General features: G+C 39.4%; 1 long non-coding RNA gene across 1 annotated transcript; it reads right to left on the reverse strand.

Annotated features, from left to right (window-relative positions):
* Nucleotides 1-1,060, reverse strand: LOC133729292 (uncharacterized). The gene is made up of 5 exons (XR_009856330.1): nucleotides 799-1,060; nucleotides 622-654; nucleotides 377-448; nucleotides 230-274; nucleotides 1-55 (listed from the first exon to the last, which is right to left on the reverse strand). It is a non-coding gene; the product is annotated as an uncharacterized LOC133729292 (long non-coding RNA).
* Nucleotides 1,061-8,238: the final 7,178 nt, after the last annotated feature.

Genomic DNA, 8,238 nt, shown 5'->3' on the forward strand with positions numbered 1-8,238 from the left:
GAGGAGGCAACTTAAACGTATCAAAACTCAAAAGTGCTTGGCGATGGTGTGACCCCTGTTTCACAAAAATAGTAAAACAGAATCAAAGGAACTGCTAACAAAACTGAAGAAATGTACTCGGCCGAAACATTGGTAGCAATGAAAGAATATATTCAAATGCTAATGACCCACAAATAAAACTTGAACCACACAACACTACCACACAAAACATATTCAAATGCTAGCATACCAGAGGATGATGAGGGAGCACGAGCGCTTGCCGTTGGTTTGACCCCTGTTTCAAAAACATAGTAAAGCCGAATCAAATGAACTGTTTACAAAACTAATAAAATGTACAAGGCAGTAACATTAGTAACAATGAAAAATAGTAAAGTACCAGCAGTGGTCAAGGGAAGTGGGTAAGGAGACAACTTAGAGCTAGGAAGAGCGCTTTACGATGGTGTGACCCCTGTTTCACAAAAATAGTAAAGCAGAATCAAAGGAACTGTTAACAAAACTGATGAAATGTACTAGGCAGCAACATTAGTAGCAATGGAAAAATATATTCAAATGCTAATGACCCACTAATAAAACTTGAATCACACAACACTACCACACAAACATATTCAAATGCTAGCATACCAAAAGATGATGAGGGAGCAAGAGTTGTGACCCCTGTTTCAAAAACACAGTAAAGCCGAATCAAAGGAACTGTTAACAAAACTGATGAAATGTACCAGGTAGATACATTAGTAACAATGAAAAAATAGTGAGTATTAGAGTACGATGAGAATGTATCAATGAAAAAATAGTGAGTACCAGAGTACGATGAGGAATGATCTTCTTCAAGAGCCTTTCTTGAGTCGGATGACGATTGAGGCACTAGTTGCCAATCAACTTCTTCAACATTCTCTTCTACAACACTCTTTCCAGGATCATCCGAGTGAGCATAGCACACTTTCCATTGCCATTTGTCCGGGAAGAATTTGAAACGCATATCCACCAACGCATCTTGACTATCACTCTCCCGCTCAAACTCCACAAAAGCACAATTCTTCTTCCACGGGTAAGGAATAATTTTCGTCCTGCCAACAATAACCAAAATCTCTCAAACACAGATTGATCAAAAAAGAATTTGTCAAGTTTTTCGGTCACCGAAATCTCTCTAAAAGCTCTCTTCCTAGGTTTAAGTTGCCTCCTCTCCCACTTGCCTCGACCACAGCTGGTACTTTACTATTTTTTCATTGTTACTAATATTTTTGCCTAGTACAATTTATCAGTTTTGTTAACAGTTCCTTTGATTCGGCTCTACTATGTTTTTGGAAAAGGGGTCACAGCACTGGCACATACTTTTGCTCCCTCATCATACTTTGGTATGCTAGCATTTGAATATGTTTGTGTGGGAGTGTTGTGTGATTTAAGTTTCATTAGTGGGTCATTAGCATTTGTTGTCACTTTTTCCCTGTTGGTGATCGGTGTACATTTAATTATATGGAATCATTGGAATGTGTGTGTGGGGTGTTGTGTGGTTTAATTTTTTTTAGCATCTGCGGTATTCTTGTTCGTGCTTGCTTCATCAATAGTTTTCATATTCCTCATCTTTCTAATGATGCAGTGGATTTACCTCACTCAAGTCCACCCACAAGCCGCACAACTTTCCCAGCTCACATCAAAGTTCCCGAAGTTTTCTCAGACACCCTGACTTTTGGAACAGTTGGGGGTATCCTTCATAGCATTAGCTGCAGTTAAGAAGAATCATTCCTACATTCCTATTTTTGTATATTCTAGTTACGCTTACTAATATGTCTGAGCTGAGGCCATTGCAACATGGCCGGCTAGTCTGTAACTTCCAAGGGATTTTGTAATGTAAAGACAGGTTTCATTGCAACATGGTCGGCTAGGCTGTAACTTTTAAGGGATTTTGAAATGTAAAGACAGGTTTACAGCGACTCTGGTAGAAGGGTAGAAATCCTGTTCTTCAATGGGTGAAGTCACCAGACTCACCACTCGGATACAGATGCATGTTTCTAATGTAATTTAGTAATTAGTTTTGATAAGAAAAACAAATAAGTTACAATCATAATTCAAAAGATAATTGAAAATCTTATTTAACCAGCAATATAAGGTGAAGAAATAGAAATTAGAAGCTGCTTCATCTTTTACAAGTTTACTCAACAACTCGGGTAATTACCCTTTCCACACGGCAAATGGAAGATGACAACTTGTTACTTCTTTATTTGGACAACTAGTTACTTCTTAACTGCAGTCACTTTGCACAATATCTGATGTAACAATAGAAGGACATTCCTATACATCATATCAACTGTACACTAATAACCTAAACAGTAGCTTGAGAGGGGTCACTGGCTCACAAACTCCTTGCAAGTCTCTCAATGAAAATCTGCCGCATTGAATAAGAATCAATAATTACAAATATTCAGAGATGAAATACATGTTCCTAAATTTAATTTATGTGGTGGATCACTTTCTTGATGACAGTGATAAGCAGTAAAACTAGGGAGATTAACATTCCAGAGGGAGAATTGATCCACATTCACGTGCATTTGAAAAATTTACTCAATAGTAGAAAAGAATACTTCAATTCAGGGTTAATTCGATAATTCTATTCATTCCACAATGAGGGTATATATACAAGTACCAAAGAGTAGTCTAACTCTAATAGGAAACAATCTTTCCATAATTACAGGATATCCTAATTAAATAAAAATCCTAATTACATACAGATTTACAGCGATTCTACACTCCCCCTCAAGTTGGTGCATAGATGTCTATCATGCCCAACTTGTCAACTGAGCTGTCAAATACCTTCCTGGACACTCCTTTAGTAAGAACATCAGCTAATTGCTCCTCTGAGTTTACAAATGGAAAGCGAATAACCTTTCTGTCAAGATTTTCTTTAATAAAATGACGGTCAACCTCCACATGCTTTGTTCTATCATGCTGAACTGGATTATGTGCAATCTCAATGGCAGCTGTATTATCACAATGCAAATCCATAGGCTTTTTAAGCTTGTAACCCAGGTCTTTCAAGACATTACGAATCCACAACATTTCACAGACTCCGTGTGCCATACCTCGGAACTCAGCTTCTGCACTTGATCTGGCAACAACTTTCTGCTTTTTGCTACGCCAAGTGACAAGGTTCCCTCCAACAAAAGTGAAGTACCCAGATGTAGAACGTCTGTCAGTTTTATCACCAGCCCAATCTGCATCTGTGTACCCAATAACTTCCAATTCATCTTTTTTCTGAAACAGTAACCCTTTACCTGGCGCCATCTTCAAGTACTTCAAAATACGAAAGACTGCATCCATATGCTTTTCACTAGGACAATGCATAAATTGACTAACAACACTCACAGCATAAGCAATATTAGGTCTAGTATGTGAAAGATAAATCAACCTTCCTACAAGACGTTGATACCTCCCTTTGTCAGTTGGAACTTGATCAGGATAAATAGCAAGTCTGTGATTCATCTCAATGGGTGTCTCTATTGGTCTACAGTCCAGCATCCCTGTTTCAGCAAGTAAATCAAGGACATACTTCCTTTGTGAAAGCAAAATCCCCTTCTTAGACCTTGCAACTTCAATACCTAGAAAATACTTCAGTTGTCCCAGATCCTTCATTTCAAACTCCTTTGACAGATACTTTTGCAATTCATTCATCTCTTTCGGATCATCCCCTGTAACAATCATGTCATCAACATACACAATAAGAGCTGTAATCTTACCATTCTTGCGTTTGATAAACAAGGTATGGTCAGAATTGCTCTGTCTGTACCCAAAGGCTTTCATGGACTTTGAAAATCTTCCAAACCAAGCTCTTGGAGACTGCTTCAGGCCATACAAAGACTTCTTCAATTTACACACCTTGCCAACGTCACTTGGGTAATTCTTAACACCTGGGGGCACATCCATGTACACTTCTTCCTCCAAATTCCCATTAAGAAACGCATTCTTCACATCAAACTGGTGCAAGGGCCAATCTTTGTTTGCTGCAAGTGAGATTAGAATCCGGACAGTATTAATCTTTGCCACAGGTGCAAAAGTCTCCTCATAATCAATCCCATAGCGTTGTGTATATCCTTTGGCAACCAACCTCGCCTTGTATCTATTAATAGTTCCATCTGCATTAAGCTTCACAGTAAATACCCAACGACACCCTACAGTCTTCTTTCCAACCGGCATAGGTACTAGCTCCCATGTTGCATTCTTTTGAAGAGCTTCCAATTCTTCATTCATCGCCTTTGTCCATTTTGGATCCGTCAATGCATCCTGCACGTTACTAGGAATAGATACAGTAGATAATTGATCAACAACAAGTGCATGTGACCCAGAAATCCTATGGTTAGACATAAAATTAGCTATAGGGTATTTAGCTTTGGCTTTGATATCTGGTTCATATTGTTTCTTAGGAATTCCCTTGGTAAGCCTTTGTGATTTCCTAGGTTCGACACTTTCTAACCCAGAAGATTCATTAAAGTTTAGGGGTACCTGAGGAGGATCATTCTGACCGGGATCTTTAGTTGGTGATGCAGAAGGGGGAATATCTTGTGTGTGAGCTTCAGATACGTCTTGATTTTGATTCAAACTATCCAGAAAAGTCGTCTCTTCTGTCTCAGAATTCACAACACTCTGTTCGGCAGTTACATTTTCTGTTTCGGAATTCACAACACTCTGTTCGGCAGTCGCATTTTCTGTTTCGGAATTCGCAACACTTCGTTCGGCAGTCGCATTGTCTATTTCGGAATTCACAATGCCCTGTTCGGCAACTGCATTTTCTGTTTCCAAATTTCTACCCTCAAATGTATCCTCCAAATTTTCCAAGTCTTCAAAGACATCAAAATCAATAATAGAACGAGGATTCCCTTCACAACCTCTCTCCCCCTGAAGGGAAGACTGAGAAGCTCCCCCTGAGTAATAAGGCTCGGATTCACGAAAAACAACATCAAGAGAGACATGTATAGTGTCAGTAAGGGGATCATAACATCGATAACCCTTCTGGAAGTCAGCATAACCAACAAAGATACACTTACGGGCACGGGGATCAAGCTTGCTGCGTTGAGGCTTGGGAATATGAACATAGGCTGTGCATCCAAACACCCGCGGCTCCAAATTAGGCATAGAAGGGATGGTCAAAAGTGTATGAAGCTTCTGATGAGGATTCTGAAACTCAATCACCCGTGAAGGAGTACGGTTGATAAGATATGCTGCTGATTTTACTGCTTCTCCCCAATAGGACCGAGGTACATTCATGCCAAATAAGGAAGCACGAACAACTTCCATCAACTGCCTGTTCTTCCGTTCTGCTAAACCATTCTGTTGAGGAGTATAAGAATTGGAGGTTTGATGACGAATTCCATGTGACCGGCAAAACTCAATCATAGGGCCATTCACAAACTCTCCACCATTGTCAGACTGAAACACTCTGATGGATTGTTGATACTGAGTTGCCACCATTTTGTGAAATTCGGTAAACATTCCAAATACATCACTCTTATTCTTCAGTAATGACACCCATGTCATGCGAGTGCAATCATCAATAAACGTTACAAAATACCGAGCTCCAGAAAGAGAAGGAATTTTCGCAGGACCCCAGACATCGGAGTGAATCTTCATAAAAGGAATAAGACTTTTATTAAGACTTGGTGAATATGAAATACGGTGACTCTTGGCCAGTTCATAGATGTCACAGTGGAAATCCAAATCACTAACAACTGAAAACAATTGAGGTTGCAGCTTCTTAAGATAACGAAAGGATAAATGACCTAAACGGCGATGCCATAACCATACAGCTTCCTTCGCATTCTCTACCCCGTTGATATGATTAGCTTGTCCCAAAAGATGCTTCTGTTTCTTTCCAGTCTCTGTCAGATCCAGATAGTATAATTTCCCCCTTCTAACACCATAACCAAGAATCCGTCGAGTCAGAATGTCCTGAAACACAAAAAAAGACGGATAGAAGGTCACAATACATGCAAGAGCTAAAATAACTTGACCAACAGACAGGAGATTATAAGCTAGTGATGGAACAACTAAGACAGATTCAAGGGTTAAGGTATCAGATAAAGCAATAAAACCTTCTCCGGTGACCGGAGTTGGAGTACCATCAGCAGTAGAGACAACGTCTTGAGGGGAACGTCTAAGGTTTTTCACAAGACTTGGGTCATTGGTCATATGGTCAGATGCACCTGTATCAATTATCCATGTACTATTAAAAGTAACCTTACCCTTCATACCTGACTGCGCTACATTAGCGGAGGCATTGTCTAGGTAAACTTCCTCTTTAGTAGCAATAGCGGCCTTGCCCAGATTCTTTCGCGGTTTCTTGGTGAAGTCCCACCAATCAGGGTAACCAATCACTTCATAGCACCGCTCCTTGCTATGACCTAATTCCCCACAGATAATGCACCTTTTGTTTGCATATGGATTTGGTTTACCTAGAGGACGGTGTGGAGAAGGTCCTGAGAAGCCTGGAGGACCCTGTTTGCGTTGAGCCATAACAGAAAATTCGGTAGTCACCGAATGCCCCATAGCCTGTTTCTCTGATTGCATCGTTGAGGAATTCATGATTTTCGCAGGATTGGATTTTCAAGGGTTTCAAGATGGATATGAATGTTTGAAAAACAAAGTTTTTTTTTTTTTTCGAAAAAAAGGTAGGTGATGGTGGTTTGAAATTCAGGATGGTTTGATTTCAACGGTGGTGGTACGCAGCGGTTTGTGGTGTTCTTTGGGATTCAGGATTCAGGATTCAAAGGATGCAGCGCAAGTTCAAAGGATTGAACCTGCTCTGATACCAAGTAGAAAAGAATACTTCAATTCAGGGTTAATTCGATAATTCTATTCATCCCACAATGAGGGTATATATACAAGTACCAAAGAGTAGTCTAACTCTAATAGGAAACAATCTTTCCATAATTACAGGATATCCTAATTAAATAAAAATCCTAATTACATACAGATTTATAGCGATTCTACATCAATAACAACTTGACTGTCCAGACAAGTGGAGACCTATATGGCTACATGAATTCCAGTGGCAACATGCAATGATGAGATAGTGAGGCTGGATTTCGACATGGAAAGAAAACATGAGAATAAAGCATGCCACTTCATGATAACTGAGTAAATAGTATGTTGAACAGAGCCCAGCTCATTCCAGTATGTTGAACTGCAAATGATTATCTTTGATCTTTAGTCCAGCAGTATGCTTAAACTGACTAGCAAGAACTGAAATTAGCAGCTAATAAGATCATATGGCTTTAAGACATTAAGTACCTCCGGATATACTGTGAAAGCTTTCTGGAGGAAGAACACTTCTGGTTCTGTTCTGATCTGGCGAGAAGCAAAATATAATCTTTGCATCCAGAGAACAAAAGGTAACTATATAATTGCACAAGAAGAAGTGACAGATTCAAAGGGTACACAACCTGTGCTTTGACCAAGATAAGCAGTAGAGGTTAAATTTCTACCTTGCCCATGAAGGAATAAATCTATCGTCATCTTCTAATTCTTTGTATGGAGAGATTTCATATGACTATTCTTGACTTGTACCAATTTCTCATTTTCTACAGTTAGATACATAGTAGCAGCATGAGGCTGTGCAGACAAAGTACACAGAAAATATGTATCTGTTTTTGTGAAAGAAAATTTTCTAAGGTGGCTCAAGTTTCAGTTTAGATAATTTATTTGTGGTTTCTATTATCTACAGGAGAATTGATGCAATAAGACGAGTATGCTTTTCTGCACTTATGGCATACATATAGCAAAGGTGTTGGCGTCAGAGTAGTAAAACAAGTTTAAAAGTCCAATTGAGGCATTAATACTAAAGGATTTAAAACCATACAAGTTTACAATGTTTCTTGAACATGTACCTCTCTAAATAATCTAGCAAATGATACTGAAAATTGATTGTTAAAAGCCATTAACATTTACGTCTTCCTAGCTTGTGTCAATCCTAGTAGCTGTCTTCATGGACAATACCACCTCCTCTTCTGGAATTACTCGTTGAAACCTGGGACTCCTAGGACCAGTATCTGAAAGTGCCACGTGCTCTTTCCTTACTCTTGTTTCCTCTTCCACCCGGTACAACAGTCTCATTTAAATTGACTTCCTCTTGTTTCCTCTAATATCTGAAAGTGCCGCGTACCCGACCCGAGTCCAATCAGCTATACACTTGTAAAGCCCAAGATGGAAATACAGCCAGCTCAACACAGCCCATGACTATAGAACAAGAGGATC

Source organism: Rosa rugosa, chromosome 2 (genome assembly GCF_958449725.1).
Source record: "Rosa rugosa chromosome 2, drRosRugo1.1, whole genome shotgun sequence".
NCBI classification, from domain to species: Eukaryota; Viridiplantae; Streptophyta; class Magnoliopsida; order Rosales; family Rosaceae; genus Rosa; species Rosa rugosa.